This window comes from Prionailurus viverrinus, chromosome A3 (genome assembly GCF_022837055.1).
Source record: "Prionailurus viverrinus isolate Anna chromosome A3, UM_Priviv_1.0, whole genome shotgun sequence".
Taxonomy (NCBI): Eukaryota; Metazoa; Chordata; class Mammalia; order Carnivora; family Felidae; genus Prionailurus; species Prionailurus viverrinus.
The window spans coordinates 80,444,782-80,462,554 of NC_062563.1; the positions used below are offsets into that span (position 1 = coordinate 80,444,782).

The window sequence follows — 17,773 nt, forward strand, 5'->3', positions numbered from 1 at the left end:
AAAATGTAATTCCTCTTAAAAAATAATTCTTTTACAAAATACGTTTGGAGAATCATTTCTTTAGTTATTGTAAAATAGTGCTGTTGCTTTTATTGACTTTGGTTTGTCTGACCCTAAAGTCCATTTTTTTAACCATTGTGTTAATATGCCTTCCTTCTATTGTTCTAGACCAAAAATCTGACAGATTAGAAAGGTGTGATAAGTACACTTGGATATCTAAGTTTACCAACCATTTTTCCAGGCTGTTCATTTTTTATTTGGCAATAGTGATTATTTCATTTTGTCTTTAAATATTTATCATTTGAGCAGGAATTGAAAACATGCATATCTATTTTAAGACATTCCTAGAAAGCTATTATAGTACTTCTTTAATTTGATATTGTCTTACTGTTTGAACTCAGGTTTATTATGTGCCTTTTGATTTTAGTAACTTACATATCATCTAAATTTATTGGGTACTGCTATAGGTATTTCTAAATCTACTTTAACATATTTAAAATATTTTCTTTGATCTTGTTATCCAAAGTGACATTCTACTCTGTGTGTGTGTGTGTGTGTGTGTGTGTGCAGAATGGTTTTATCAATCAGTAAATCACTACAAATAATTTGTTGGCTAGCTTCGGGGTTATTTTGTGATAAATTAGAACAGGTTGGTAAACTCTTTTAAGTGGAGAGATATTTTATACTTGACAACCATATAGTTTCTGTCATAAGTACTCAACTTTGTTGTTGTAGCTCAAAAGCAGCCACAGACAATATGTAAATAAGTGGGCATTGCTGTTTCTAGAAAGTTTACGTACCACAATATAATCAACAGGTCTTAGAAGTCAGAGTCCATAAGCCCTTACTAAGGTGAATTACACAGGTGAGGTAGTATATCCCCAATTTCTAGAGAAGGTATCTGAGATAAATACATTACTTTGTTTTAGACAGAGCTAACGTAGTAAAATGAAAATCACTAAATTGATTTTTTCGAAAAAACATTCACACCAACATTTAGGAGCTTTTGTTAGCTTCTCACAATATTCTGTGCCAAAAAACCAAGTTGGTAGTACAATATGGTAGTCAACAGTATTGATAGGAATATTGCTCAGCAATAAAAAGGAAAGAACTTCTGATAAACACAATAAAATGGCTGAATCTCAAAGTCATTTGCTGTGTGAAATAAGCCAGATATAAACTTTTTATCATAATATATGATTTCACGCATATAAAATCCTAGAAAATGCAAAGTAATCATGACAAAAAGTATATGTCTAGGTTAAGAGTAGAGGGAGGGATAGATTAGATTACAAAGGAGTGTGGGAAAACTTTTAAAAGTGATAAAAATATTTATTATGTTAATTGTGGCAACAGTTTCATGGGTGTATGCATATTTCAAAACTTATGAAATTGTATACTTTAAATGTGCACTATATTGGACATTACATATACTTCAAAGTTTTTGATTTAAAAAATGGTCACCATTGGGGCTCCTGGGTGGCTCAGTCAGTTAAGCATCTGACTCTTGATTTCAGCTCAGGTCATGATCTCAGGGTCGTGGCATTTAGCCCCATGTTGGGCTCTGTGCTGGATGTGGCTCCTGCTTAAGATTCTCTCTCTCCCTCCCTCTACTGCTCGCACTCTCTCTGTCTTTAAAAAAAAAAAAAAAAAAGGTTACCATGAAAATGATTAAAGTTGCTCTTTAACCCACAAAATGCTTTGAATGCAAATATATTCTTAACAAGAAAAGTTGTAAAAAAAAGAAGTAAACAATAATTTAACCTATTCCGGCAATAAAATATACAGCCCCGATCTTACAGGAAATGTTTTTGTGAGACCTGGATCTTTGGTTAGTTCTTCTGTCAGCTTCTAAGTGAATATTATTTGTGAAATAATCCACTATATCATATTTCCAGTTTTTAGAACATCTATAGGTAACAAAGTCAAAGTTATTTTCATATGTAGACATTGAATGAGCTTGTGAGAGAAGTGATGAGCCTAGGATACTAAGAAGTTGCTTCCAAGAAGAGTGACCAACTTTTTCGAACTCTGTGTGTATGTGTACATGCATGTATATTTATATACCCCAAAACAACTAAATTACTGTTTTCAGTTTATGTCATTTAAAATCAGTTGTTCTCAATAATAGTTGCACATAAGAATTGCCTGTGGGGCTTTAAAATTTTTCATGCTTAGGACATTGCTCAGACCAATTAAATAAGAATCTAGGGGGATGGAACCTGGGCATCAGTATTCTTTAAAGCTTATGATTCCTTGGCACAAAAACAGACACATAGACCAATGGAATAGAATAGAAACCCCAGAACTAGACCCACAAACGTATGGCCAACTAATCTTTAACAAAGCAGGAAAGAACATCCAATGGAAAAAAGACAGTCTCTGTAACAAATGGTGCTGGGAGAACTGGACAGCAACATGCAGAAGGTTGAAACTAGACCACTTTCTCACACCATTCACAAAAATAAACTCAAAATGGATAAAGGACCTGAATGTGAGACAGGACACCATCAAAACCCTAGAGGAGAAAGCAGGAAAAGACCTCTCTGACCTCAGCCGTAGCAATCTCTTACTTGACACATCCCCAAAGGCAAGGGAATTAAAAGCAAAAATGAATTACTGGGACCTTATGAAGATGAAAAGCTTCTGCACAGCAAAGGAAACAACCAACAAAACTAAAAGGCAACCAACGGAATGGGAAAAGATATTTGCAAATGACATATCGGACAAAGGGCTAGTATCCAAAATCTATAAAGAGCTTACCAAACTCCGCACCCGAAAAACAAATAACCCAGTGAAGAAATGGGCAGGAAACATGAATAGACACTTCTCTAAAGAAGACATCCAGATGGCCAACAGGCACATGAAAAGATGCTCAACGTCGCTCCTTATCAGGGAAATACAAATCAAAACCACACTCAGGTATCACCTCACGCCAGTCAGAGTGGCCAAAATGAACAAATCAGGAGACTATAGATGCTGGCGAGGATGTGGAGAAACGGGAACCCTCTTGCACTTTTGGTGGGAATGCAAACTGGTGCAGCCACTCTGGAAAACAGTGTGGAGGTTCCTCAGAAAATTAAAAATAGACCTACCCTATGACCCAGCAATAGCACTGCTAGGAATTTACCCAAGGGATACAGGAGTACTGATGCATAGGGGCACTTGTACCCCAATGTTTATAGCAGCACTCTCAACAATAGCCAAATTATGGAAAGAGCCTAAATGTCCATCAACTGATGAATGGATAAAGAAATTGTGGTTTATATACATGGCAATGAGAAAGAACGAAATATGGCCCTTTGTAGCAACGTGGATGGAACTGGAGAGTGTGATGCTAAGTGAAATAAGCCATACAGAGAAAGACAGATACCATATGTTTTCACTCTTATGTGGATCCTGAGAAACTTAACAGAAACCCATGGGGGAGGGGAAGGAAAAAAAAAAAAAGAGGTTAGAGTGGGAGAGAGCCAAAGCATAAGAGACTCTTAAAAACTGAGACCAAAACTGAGGGTTGATGGGGGGTGGGAGGGAGAGGAGGGTGGGTGATGGGTATTGAGGAGGGTACCTTTTGGGATGAGCACTGGGTGTTGTATGGAAACCAATTTGACAATAAATTTCATATATTGGAAAAAAAAAGCTTATGATTCCTGTATTTATGTGGAGTTGAGAACCACCATGTTAAAGGTAGGCAAATAATCTGGTTTAAAGTGTAAATAGAACTTGGTATCAAATTTTTACAGTAAGAATTCAATATATGTCAACATACTTCTACTTACCATAATTTATGGAGTGCCTGGGGACTTTTTATTCAGGAACTAGTTGCGGTAGTGGTGGGTTTTTTGTCTTCCTTTCTCTATTTCAATTGCTTTCTCCTGCTCAGTTTGTCTGCATTACTTCTCTCTTTGGTCCAAGGAGTACATTTGACGATCCGCAGCCAAGTATGTACGTTCATTGACTTTTTTTTATTAATACAGTATAAAATACTTTTGGGATATGAGGAAGCCAAAATAATAGAGAAGTCACTCACTAAAGCATATACCTTTATGGAAATTTGTAGAGCTAGAGAAAATGAGTATGCATTAGTGACCTAATTACTTATAGTGGATATTTTTCTTCAGTAGAAATAAAAAATTTTGTAAGAATAAAACATTAATTCAGTGGTAGCAGTACACAGAAGATTTTGAGGTGAACATTTCATGTACAAAGAAAAGTACATCAAATGCTTTACTTGTGTGATTGAGAGCCTATCATATTTAGTCATAAATCACTTAGGGTCCCCAAGGCTTGAGGACTGTTGGAATCTGGCATGTGTCTTTAGGAAAGTTTTGTTGTTTCATGTACTTAGTTAACTCCATGTTGTTTTCTTTCCTGGAACTTAAATAGAGATTACCATAGAATGTTTTTTTTTTTTTTTAATAGTAACTTTTAGGGGGATAATTTATATATTTAGTGGAGTTTCATTTATTGGTTATTTTTTTTAATGACTGAATTTTGGTATTTTATGAAGATGTACCAGTTTTTCTTTGGCGACTTCTGTTTTTTAAATTTATTTATTTTTCTTAGTAATCTCTACACCCAGTGTGGGGCTCAAACTCACAACCCTGAGATCGAGTGTCTCATGCTCTTCCCACTGTGCCAGCCAGGCAGGCCTCTTCTGTGACTTCTTGTTTTCAAGACCAATAAGACATTTTGTGAGGAAATACTTAGCCACAACCTCAGTTCTCAACCATTTAGTAATAAATGTTTAATAAAAATTGTTCTTTCATATACATTTTGAAGTGTCCTATCTGTAGAGACCTGAAATATAATGTTCTGTTTCTTTATTGCCCTTTTTTTTTTTTAATGGCTAATGTTATTGCCTTTTCTGGTCAGATTGTTTTTCTGACCAACTCATTATATGTTCAGTCCTGTCATTTATATGCAAGTAGGATATGAGGAATATACAATGATATACTCACTCTGATTTACAGAATGAAAATAGTTTAGACTCTGGATTAAAAAGCCAACATTTGGCAGAAGGGTAGGTAAACATCCAATCTCAAAGGAAAGTATTGACTTATATTTAATTTCCACAATTCCTTCTAAAACTAAATGCACTGATGATCTTGTGTAATTCTGGCTAATAAGGAGTGAGAACCTGCTAAAACCTATGATTATTATTCAGGGTTTTTTTGGAGAATTCACATTTTTTGAATAACTGTTGTGATACAACATGGAATTTCTGAATTACAAATAAATAAATTTCACTTTTCAAACATTTGATGTGTTACTTTTTAATACCAATGGGTTTGGTAACAGCCTCAAGTTGACCTGACAATGGCTGACAACTGGCGGACAACCTTCCTATCATTCGATCTGCTTAATAATAAGACCTTTGCTTCTTCTGTCATTCTTCCAGGGAATGGCCTACTGCTCTCCTTTGTGTACAGTCTGGGCAAACCGACTGGTGATAGCAAGAGTAGTGTCAATGAAGCAGTCCACACAGTAGAGAGACAGTTTTTAGTGCAAGTGTTTAGGTGATTCCCTGGCTTCTGCACACTTTTATCCCAGCATAGCTCCATGAAGGGATGCACCTGTGCAGGGAACCGTGTGCGCCTTCTGTTCAGCTGCCACCAGCTGCTACAACTCTGCTTTGTCTGCCTAACCCAGCTGCCATGGTCCTCCTCAAGCTTGGGCCAGTAATAACCAATTTCTGCTGAGGTCTTTATGCACCACTATAGCTTCACAAGCTTGAGCAATGCCACCAGAACTCCCTGCTTTGTGTCAGAGGAGAAGAAGCTAAGTTTAAAACTCACACACATTCCCTCTCTGACACTCTCTTTTCTCTCTTGCATAGACGCATATGTACATACATACATTTTATGTGTGTGTATGTAAATGTATGGAAGAAATTAAGAAATACAAAGATAGGATATACAGAATGAATAAATTGCCACTGTATTTTATCAGTGCTCAGTCACCATTTGAAGATCGTGTTGCTTTACTCTAAATAGCTACCAAGAGGAGCTTAGATATCTCATTTGGGTATATAAGCTGTAATGGTTGGCCTATTTCTGATCATTCTTGTAAGCTTGATTTTCACTTTCAGCAATGTAATAAAGGAAAGCTTCCAGAGAAATTAGTGAAGCTAACATAATAAACAAACCGTAGGGACTGATGAAAGAAATTTAACAGTTTGGGAGAACTGAATCAGTTTAGAATGCATTTTTCAAAATAAATTATTTGTTTTATATTTTATATCCAGTTTAGAACATGGAGTTTATTTAAACTTTAGTTCTGAATGGACCAACTCTTTTTTGTAGCTCTAAGATGTGTTTCTTAATAGTTTGTGTTCTAGAGGTCCCTGGGTGGCTAGTCAGTTAAGTGTCCAACTTCAGCTCAGGTCATGATCTCACCACTTGTGGGTTCAAGCCCCGTGTCAGGTTCTGTGCTAATAGCTCAGAGCCTGCTTTGGATTCTGTGTCTCTCTCTGCCCCTCCCCTGCTCATGTTCTGTCTCTCTCTTTTTCTCTCTCTCTCTCTCAAAAATAAACATAAAAAAAAGTTTGTGTTCTAAAGTTGATGTCCTAAATTTATAGTTCCAATATATAATTTACAGAAGACAATGTCTAAAGTCTATAACCACACAGAAAAGAAAAAGAGTAAGAAATTTTGTCTCCCTTGAAAGCTGTTGTGAAACACACTGCTCATGTTTGTTGAAAAACAAACGTGGAGGTCTAAAACTTAGTATTTAAATTCTGACTGGGGTGCCTGGGTGGCTCAGTCAGTTGAGCGTCCAGCTTTGGTTCAGGTCATGATCTCATAGCTCGTGAGTTCGAGCCTCGCGTTGGGCTCTGTGCTGACAGCTGAGAGCCTGGAGCCTGCTTCGGATTCTGTGTCTCCCTCTCTCTCTGCCCCTAACCCACTTGCATTCTGTCTCTGTCTCTCTCAAAAAATAAATAAATAAACATTAAATTTTTTTTAAAAATTCTGACTAACTCTGAATTAGCTATTTACAAAAAATACCTTGTACAGAAGGAAATGTTTACCAAAAAAAGAAAAAGGTGCTAAAAAATACTTTTAACATTACTAATTAGAATGGATAGTTACATAACAGTGAATATGTAATAGTTAATGGGGAAAAATTTAAGTTTAAAGTTGTTATCTAGTTATGAAAGATTAAAATCAGAATTATTCAGTAGTGGATAATTTACCAGTTGAAAAGTAGACATTTTGAGTATGTTTTATATATTGCACTTCTTATTGTGTGATAAGAAGTGGTATTTCATATTTTTGATGTGTTCAATATTAGTTTGCTCCACTCTTAATCTAGTACTTGGTTTTTCTTAGTTAAGTCTTTGTTTAAAAATTTATATAATGCTTTGCATTTATTTTGATCTTAAGTAACAGCCTTTTGAGATTTCAGTTACTTGACCCAGGAGGAACATTTGACATACTTGAATTCCCTTTAAAACACTTGTTCTTCCAGGATACTACATTTGCCTGATTTTCCTCCTCGCTTCCTAGTCTGCTCTTTTCTTCCCCCTTTTTGGGTATCTTTTGCTGGTTCTGTCTCATTTCCCCAACATCTAAAAGTTGGAGTGTCCCTGGCCTCAAGACCATGGTCCTCTTTTCTATCTACAACACACTTCCTAGGTGATCTTAACCATTTTCGTGGATTTAAATATCATCTGCTGCTAACAATTTCTAAATTATATGTTCAAGCTGGATTCCTTGCCTAAATTCCAGGTATATTTTGGTGACATACTTGAGAATTCTACCTAAATGTGAAAAGGGTATCAAAAAATTGAGGGGCACCTGTGTGGCTCAGTTGGTTAAGCATCCAACTTGGGTTCAGGTCATGATCTCGCGGTTCGTGAGATCGAGTCGGGCTCTGTGCTAACAGCTCAGAGCTTAGAGCCTGTGTCAGAATCTGTGACTCCCTCTCTCTCTGCCCTTCCCCTGCTCATGCCGTGTCTCTCTCTGTCTCTCAAAAAATAAATAAACATTAAAAATAAATTTTTTTAATTGAATATGCCGAAAACTAAGTTCCTTATATGCCTCCCAAACCTATTCCTCCTTCATTTTCTGCATCTCAGTTAGTAGCACCTCCAGTCTTCCAGTTTATATCCTCTCTTTTTCTCACATCCACATCTAGTCTGTCATCAAATCCTGCTGGATTTAATTTTAAAATATAGCTAAAATGTTACTACTTCTCATTACCCCCAACTCCTCTGTTCAGATCACCAACACTTCTAGATTATAACAACATCCTCCCAACTGGTCTGTTTGCATCTCCTCTTTAACTTATTCTCAACACACTGTAGTATGTCAACAGAGTATCTCTCTTAAAGTGTAAGACAAATCATGTATTCATGGCTCTCACCTCACTCTAGTGGTTTCCTATCTCAATAAGATTAATAGTTGTCTCCCTTATTCCTTTTCTGTAACTAGACCCTATGGTCTCCTTGCTGATTCCTGGAATATAACAGGCATGCTCCTTCTTTAGGGCCTGTACATTTGTTGTTCCCTTTCTCTGGGTTGATCTTCCCTCAAATATCTGAAATATCTGCAATATTGACCTTTCCACTTTCCTGACATCTTTTTTTTTTTTTAATTTTAAATTCATCTTCTCAATATGGCTTTCATTGACCACCTCTCTAAAAGTTCAGTCCTCCAGGGGCGCCTGGGTGGCTCAGTCAGTTACACATCTGACTCTTCATTTTGCTTCAGGTCATGATCTCATGATTCATGAGATCATGCCCTGTGTTGGGCTCTGTGCTGTCAGTGTGGAGCCTGCTTAAGATTCTCTCTCACCCTCTCTCTGTCCCTTCTCAGTTCTCGTGCACACACTCTCTCTCTCAAAATAAAGATTTTAAAAAAATGTTTCTCTTAAAAAAAAAGTTTAGTTCTCCACTTCCTGCTTTATTTTTAAAAACTTCATTGAGCTATAATAGCCATACAATAAACTGTATCCATTTGAAGTATCTGATTTGATTAATTTTGGCTGGTGTATACACTTACCAAATTACCACTGTAGTCAAGAGATAGAATGGGTCCCCGCTGGGACACAGCACAGGTGGTCATAAGAGGGAAGTATATAGCAATCCAGGCCTTCCTAGAGAAGGAAGGAAGGTCTCAGATACACAACCTAACCTTACACCTTAAAGAGCTGGAAAAAGAACAGCAAATAAAACCCAAAACCAGCAGAAGATAGGAAATAATAAAGATTAGAGCAGAAATTAATACCATCGAAACCAAAAAAACGGTAGAACAGATCAGTGAAAACAGAAGCTGGTTCTTTGAAACGATTAACAAAATTGATAAACCACTAGCCAGTTTGATCAAAAAGAAAAAGGAAAGGACCCAAATAAATAAAATGAAGAATGAAAGAGGAGAGATCACAACCAACACAGCAGAAATAAAAGCAATAGTAAGAGAATATTATGAGCAATTATACACCAATAAAATGGGAAATCTGGAAAAATGGACAAATTCCTAGAAACACATAAACTACCAAAACTGAAACAGGAGGAAATAGAAAATTTGAAAAGACCCATAACCAGTGAAGAAATCGAATTAGTAATCAGTCTCCCAAAAAACAAGAGTCCAGTGCCAGAAGGCTTTCCAGGGGAATTCTACCAAACATTTAAGGAAGAGTTAGCACCTCTTCTCTTGAACCTGTTCCGAAAAATAGAAATGGAAGGAAAACTTCCAAACTCTTTCTATGAAGCCAGCATTACCTTGGTTCCAAAACCAAAGACCCCACTAAACAGGAGAACTATAGACCAATTTCCCTGATGAATATGGATGCAAAAAATCCTCTACAAGACATTAGCCCACTGGATCCAAAAATACATTAAAAAAAATATTCACCAAGACCAAATGGGATTTATACCTTGGATGCAGGGCTGGTTCAGTATTCACCAAACAATCAATGTGATTCATCACATCAATAAAAGAAAGGACAAGAACCACATGATCCTCTCAATAGATGCAGAGAAAGCATTTGCAAAATACAACATCCTTTCTTGATAAAAACCCTCAAGAAAGTAGGGATAGAAGGATCATACCTCGAGATCATAAAAGCCATATATGAAAGACCCAACGTTAATATCATTCTCAATGGGGAAAAACTGAGAGCTTTCCCCCTAAGGTCAGGAATGAGACAGGGATGTCCACTCTTGCCACTGTTACTCAACATAGTATTGGAAGTCTTAGTCTCATCAGTCAGACAACACAAAGAAATAAAAGGCATCCAAATCAGCCAGGAGGAGGTCAAACTTTCACTCTTTGCAGATGACATGATACTCTATATGGAAAACCCAAAAGATTCCACCAAAAAACTGCTAGAACTGATCCATGAATTCAGCAAAGTGGCAGGATATAAAATCAATGCACAGAAATCGGTTGCATTCCTATACATCAACAATGAAGCAACAGAAAGAGAAATCAAGGAATTGATCCCATTTACAATTGCACCAAAAACCATAAAATACCTAGGAATAAATCTAAAGAGGTGAAAAATTTATACACTGAAAACAATAGAAAGCTTATGAAATAAATTGAAGAAGACACAAAAAAATGGAAAAATATTCCATGCTCCTGGATAGGAAGAATAAATATTGTTAAAATGTCAATACTACCCAAAACAATCTACATGTTCAATGCAATACCTATCAAAATAACACCAGCATTCTTTACAGAGCTAGAATAAACAATCCTACAATTTGTATGGAACCAGAAAAGACCCCAAATAGCCAAAGCAATCTTGAAAAAGAAAACCAAAGCAGGACGCATCACAATCCCAGACTTCAAGTTGTATTACAAAGATGTAATCATCAAGACAGTATGGTACTGGCACAAAACCAGACATTCAGATCAATGGAACAGAATAGAGAACCCAGAAATGGGTCCACAAACATATGGGCAACTAATCTTTGATGAAGCAAGAAAGAATATCCAATGGAATAAAGACAGTCTCTTCAGCAAGTGGTGCTGGGAAAACTGGACAGTGACATGAAGAAAAATGAATCTGGACCACTTTCTTACACCATACACAAAAATAAACTCAAAATGGCTGAAAGACCTAAATGTAAGATAAGGAAGCCATCAAAGTCCTCGAGGAAAAGGCAGGTGAAAACCTCTTTGACCTCGACAGCAGCAACTTCTTACTCAACACGTCTCCAGAGGCAAGGGAAACAAAGGCAAACATGAACTATTGGGACCTCATCAAAATAAAAAGCTTCTGCACAGCGAAGGAAACAATCAGCAAAACTAAAAGGCAACTGACAGAATGGGAGAAGATATTTCCAAACGACATATCAAATAAAGGGTTAGTATCTCAAATCTATAAAGAACTTATCAAACTCAACACCCAAAGAACAAATAATCCAGTGAAGAAATGGGCAAAAGACATGAACAGACACTTCTCCAAAGAAGACAACCAGATGGCCAACAGACACATGAAAAAATGCTCCACATCACTCATCATCAGGGAAATACTAATCAAAACCACAGTGAGATACCATCTCACACCTGTCATAATGGCTAACAGTAACAACTCAGGCAACAACAGATGAACACAAGGGAAGGCAAGTAAAAATAATATAAAAACAGGGAGAGATACAAAACACAAGAGACTCTTAAATATGGAGAACAAAGAGAGGGTTACTGGAGAAGTTGTGGGAGGGAGAATGGGCTAAATAGGTAAGGGACATTAAGGAATCTACCCCTGAAATCATTGTTGCACTATATGCTAACTAACTTGGATGCAAATTAAAATAAACAAATATAGAAAAAAAAATCGTAAGGAAAATATATTTATAGTACTGTACAGTATATTAAAAAAAACCTGTGTATAAGTAGGTAAAAAAAGAGGCACGATGTGTCTATCAGTCCCCAAAAGTTTCATTGTACCCCTTTATGGTCTTTCCCTCTCTCCGTCTAATTCCTGAGCAACCACTGATCTACCTTTTGTTATCATAGATTAGTTTTTTCTTCTTTATTTTTTCCTCCTACCACTTATTAGTAACTAACATAGTATATATTTTTATTTTACTTACTAATGTTGCCTGTACTCCTCATTAGTATATAAGGGAGCAAGGATTTTTGCTGTGTTCTTCACTGATGTGTCCTAATGTTCTAGGATGCTGCCTGGCACGTGATGTTCAGTAAATATTTGTTGAATGAATAAATGTATCACATAATCCACTATTTACTAAGCATCTATCCTGTGTCAGACACTGTGTAGGTGTTGGGGATGTATCAGTGAACAACACAGAGAAGTCTTTAATGGAGCTGATAGAAAAAGAAAAATAGTAGCACTTAGTGTAAGAAACTATATCAGAGACTCAAGAACCTTACCTAAGCTCAGAAGAGGGAATGGCCCTCTTTACCCAGAAAGTTAAGGAAGGCAGTTCTGAGGAGGTAACATTTGCATTTGATTTCTTGGACAACTTCAGATCTCCTATTCAGAACTGAGAGTCATGAACTAAGAAAAGTTGGTACAGGCAGAATGCATTCTTCAGAGTTTATGAATATAGCCCTTGCATTTAACAGATAGGTGTGACCTTTGGTAGGATTTAATACAGGTTTCTGATACTGGTTGTTTCTGGGTTTTTGTTTGTTTGTTTGTTTATTTGTTTATCACGTCCTACATGTTGGTTTTTCAGTTTCTCAACCCATAGGCAGAAAGAAGTAGCAAGAAATAAATTGGCAGAAAAATTATTGCAAGCAAAAGCAAGACTCATTTAGTGTTGTGGTCTCAATGTCACTGAATATCAGACTCACCCAGGGAGCTTTAAAAAATTAGGGATGTCCATGGGACACCTGGGTAGCTCAGTCTGTTGAGCGTCTGACTTCGGCTCAGGTCATGATCTCACAGGTTCGTGAGTTTGAGCCTAGCATCGCGCTCTGTGCAGATAGTGCAGAGCCTGCTTGGAATTCTGTGTCTCCCTTTCTTTCTGCCTCTCCCCCCTCTTGCTCTCTCAAAAAAAAAAAAAAAGTGGTGCCCAGATCCCACTTCAAAGTAAGGGGCTACTGTTTTAGCTTGAATGAGGAAAGGGTTTTCTAAGGAGGCAGGCTGATCTAGGAGCACAAAATAGAGAGGGAACAGCTAAGGTGCAAGCAGTTGGCTTTGGTAAGAAATTTCAACTTTTACCCTAATTAGGATACCATTGGAAGGTTTCAAACAAAGGAATGATGCAACATGATTTATGTTCTTATAGGATCACTTTGATTCATGTGTGAAGGATGGATTGTAGTACATTCCAGAGTGAAGCCATGATACCAAGATTCCCCTGCCATATGTGTATGTGTATGTGTATATATATAAATATATAAATATATATATATATATATGTATATATTACTAAGATTGGAATTGGTTTTTTTGCACGTTAAAAGCAATTCTTTTTTTTTGCTTCCAATCTCTGTGTGATAGTATTTAGGTAAAATGAGATCTCAAAGTAAAAATAAAATACAAAACAAAAAACTCCATCCTTCTTTCTGTTAGCAAGGCTAAGTATCCAGAATGAACAGAGCCAAAATTCATACTGCATTTCTAAATGGAGTTATATAGTCTTCTGACAAATTCTGTTCCACAATTTTGACACTTCTTTTCCTTTTTAAATTTTATTGTAACATGTTTCAAAATTTATCAAGCCCAGGGATAACTAATAAAAATTAGTATTGTGCCAAAGGGGAAAAAAAATGAAGCCAGGAGAACACTTGGAGCTATTGTAGTGGTCCAGGTCAGATGATATTAGCAGGGAAGATGGAGATAATTTTAGCAGTCAAGGTGGAAAGAAGTGAGCAGACAGAAGAAATGTTTTGAATGCAGATGAATTGCTTTGAGATGAGTTGGAAGGCATATAGAAAAGGAAAGAAAGTGAGGATTAGAGATAACTCTTTGGGTTTTTTGCATAAGTATTTTAGTTTAAATTGATGATCCTAGTTTAATAGTTTTATTGCTAAGTTGACCATCCAATACACAACTTGAGTTTTCTAATAGCTATAATTAGCTCTTCCACTTGGGAAAAAAATAAAAGAAATTATTTAACGTTTGGCTGCTGAGAAAATGCTGCTTGTGCTGAAGTAATTTTATTTTTAAACTCCAAATTTATAAAGAGATGCATTTGGGTTTCCTGAACTTAAACTTTTCCTAACAGACTTTGAAAGAAACTATTGTTTCTTAAGATGTGTCCTTTTCTGTATGTATATTATATTTCATTAAAACGATTTAAAGAGGGAGAGAGAGGTTTGAGTGTTTGTCTTTGTATACTTGTTGACCCTGTGAGAATGGGGCTTTGCCACTGCTTAAGTTTTCAGCTTCTGACTAGTTGCCTGCCAACAGCTGGCCCCTGGTGTTGGACTTCTTTCAGATTGTTGCTGTTCAGACTCTGTGGTTCTATTCTTGGGGACAGATGGGGTGCTTGAAAGGAAGCCAGGACACCAAGCCTTAATAGGACTTGGAAATAATTTTAGATGTAAGTTCTTTGTGCTAAGATCAGGGTGACAGTGTATCATGCTCAGCAATGTGGAAACTGCTTGTGTTTTTCTAGTATTTGTATACTGGCTGCTTGGCTGTGGGCTTCATTCCATGTATGCCCCTGCTCTACTGCCAAGATGAATGTGGAAGGCCTCTGGCCCAAACTCATTCTTAGCTCTTGTTTTTTTTACTGTATAAAATATACATAACATAAAATTGATCACTTAACCATTTTTAAGTGTAGAGTTCAGTGGTACTAAGCACTTTCACAGTGTTGTGTAACCATCCCCATTCTTCTCTTTCCAGAACTTTTTCATCATCCTCAAACAGGAATTCTACATCCATTAAACAGTAACTCCCCATTCCTACCTCTCTCTGGCCTTTAGTAACCTCTTTTAACTCTCTGTGTGTATAAATTTCCCTGTTCTATGTACATCATATAAGTGGAATCATAGAATATTTGCCCTTTGGCTTATTTTGCTTAGTAGAATATTTTAAGATTCATCTCTGTTGTAACATGTATCAGAATTTCATTCCTTTTTAAGGCTATTCCATTGTATGTATATACCAGATTTTATTTATTTGTAGTGATGGACATTTGAATTCTTTCCACCTTTTGGTTATTGTAAATAATATTGATATGGACATGGATGTACAAATATCTATTTGAATCCCTGCTCTTAATTCTTTTGGGTGTATACCTAGTAGTGGGATTGCTGGGTCATATGGTAATTCTATGTTGACGTTCTTGAGGAACTACCAAACTGCTTTTCTACAGTGGCTGCAGAATTTTACATTCTTTCCAGCAATGCATGCGTATTCCAGATTTTGCAGATCCTTGTCAATCGATCCTTCCTTCCTTCCTTCCTTCCTTCCTTCCTTCCTTCCTTTAATAAATTGCCATCCAGATGGGTGTGAAGTGGTATTGTGGTTTTGATTCCCTAATGATTAGTGATGTTAAACATCTTTTCCTATGCTTATCTGCCATTTGTTAATTTTCTTTGGAGAAGTACCTATTCAAGTCCTTTGCCCATTTTTTAACCTTTTGTTGTTGTTGTTGCTTTTGGTGTTATTATTGAGTTATAGGAGTTCCTTATATATATTCTGAGTATCAGTCCCTTACAGATACATGATTTGCAGATATTCTCTCACATTCAGTTGGTTTCCTTTTCACTTTTTAGATAATATCCTTTGATGAACAAAATTTTTAAAATGTTTATTGATTTTTGAGAGAGAGGGAGAGGGAGAGCATGAGTGGGGGAAGGGCAGAGAGAGAAGGAGAGAGAGAATCCCAAGTGGGCTCTGCATCGAGACAGCACAGAGCCCGATGCAGGGCTCGATCCCACCAACCCATGAGATCATGACCTGAGCCAAAATCAAGAATTGGACACTCAACTGACTGAGTTATCCAGATGCCCCTGATGCACAAAAATTTTTAATTTTAATGTACTCCAGTTTATTTGTTCTTTTGTTTCCCATGCTTTTGGTGTCCTATCTAAGAAATCATTGCCAAATCCAGTGTCATGAAACTTTTCCCCTATGTGTTTAGCTCTTAACGTTTAAGTTTTTGACCCATTTTGAGTTAATTTTTCTGTATGGTATAAGACCATTCTTAGCACTTTTGTGTGGATTTTTAAAAATGATTTCTCAATTGGGAATAGAGAAAGTGGGACTCTTGAACTTGGAAGCTAAGTTTCAGGTTTCTCATTTTTCTGAACTTTCTTGATAGCTCTGTGTGTAATTAATTAAAGAGAGCTTAGCAGTATCGCTCAAGATGCAGGTAGCAATAAATGATGAGTGGTAGTCACTAGGAACCAGCTCCGACTAACTGCCAAATAAGTTCATCTTTCTTTTTATTGCCAGGGTTATTAACATAAGTAGATTAGAGGAAGTCAATAACGAAGGAAGTATAGCTGAATTTTAATAAGTCATTTAATAGTCTTGTGGATATGTAGAGAAGCATGAACCGAATTATGATGATAAAGCTAGTGAGTACATAGCTAAATGACTGGTCACATCAAATAGTATTGATCACAAAATGAATTTGGCTGGTCATCCTGTGATACTTCCCCTTCATACACTCTCTTAGTCTAAAGAAAACGGCCTTGTCTTCTAAGAAAATAATTTAAGGCTTCTATGCCCAATCACCTATATATATTGTATAGTCCAACCAAGCAGAACTCTGTTTTCCATATATGTGTATGCTGTTGCTCTTTGGAATGTTCTTTATCCACTCCCCATTTTCATGTGGTAAAATTTTTTCTCTTCTTCACAGTCCATACTACTAAATACCTCTGTCATGAATTCCTCTCCAGTTATGTCAATTGGCTCTGATAATCTGAATTCTCAGGATATTTTGAACTTTTCTTTAGTATTTGATACAACAAAGATTTAAAAGAAAAAACACGGGGCACCTGGGTGGCTCCATCCGTTAAGCATCTGACCGGTTCAGGTCATGCTCTCACAGTTTGTGAGTTCGAGCCCTGTGTCAGGTTCTGTGCTGACAGCTCAAAGTCTGGAGCCTGCTTTGGATTCTGTGTCTCCCTCTCTCTCTCTGTCCCTCTCCCGCTTGTGCTCTGTCTCTGTCTCCTTCAAAGATAAACATTAAAAAAATTTTTTAAAGAAAAAACAAAGCATGTATATTGTTGTCTAAATTAAGCAAAAAAAAAAAAAAAAAAAAAAAAAAAGAGTTATGTGGGTTATGTACTTAGGAAGCCCAAAAATGGTTCCTGGCTTTAGATATGTCTTGGCTTTGTTCATCTTATTCTGTAAACAAGCTTACTTATCAGGCCCATACTCATCTTTTCAGCATAGCAATACCAGTGGGGAAAGAGATGCTTCTCTCTTCCCAATATATATGTGTTGATTAAAGACTGATGCTTATTTTTCCTGCTTAGGTCACATGGCTACCCATGGAGAAGTCACTCTTTATAGGAATTAGGGTAATTTAAGCTTGTAATATTTGTCCAGTTCTTTGACAAGGATAAGGTGTAGATTGACAGCTGATACTACACAGAATAAGTAAGTAGTTTTGCAAAGGAATTAGGCATACTGTATAAACAAAACCAATTATGTGTCCATTACATTGTCTTATTAGTTTATACCTTCAAGAAGCCTACAATTTATCATTAATATTTGTATCCCTTAAAGCCTCAAAATATTAAAACAGGTGTTAAATTTTTGAATGAATTAATAAGGGTGAGAATCCATATATTACTTATCTACTGCTACATAGTAGTAGATAATTTTAAACCCCTAAAATTAGGGTCTTAAAACTAACAAACATTTATTATCTCATGTA

At 36.5% G+C, this 17,773-nt stretch overlaps 1 protein-coding gene and 1 pseudogene across 3 annotated transcripts in view; one reads left to right on the forward strand and one right to left on the reverse strand.

Moving 5' to 3' along the window:
• Positions 1 to 17,773, forward strand: part of COMMD1 (copper metabolism domain containing 1) — a 221,354-nt gene that overhangs the window by 83,381 nt on the left and 120,200 nt on the right. The gene's annotated exons all lie outside the window — the stretch shown is intronic.
• LOC125162041 (mitochondrial import inner membrane translocase subunit Tim8 B-like) overlaps positions 5,410 to 17,773 on the reverse strand; it is a 67,964-nt pseudogene continuing 55,600 nt past the window's right edge.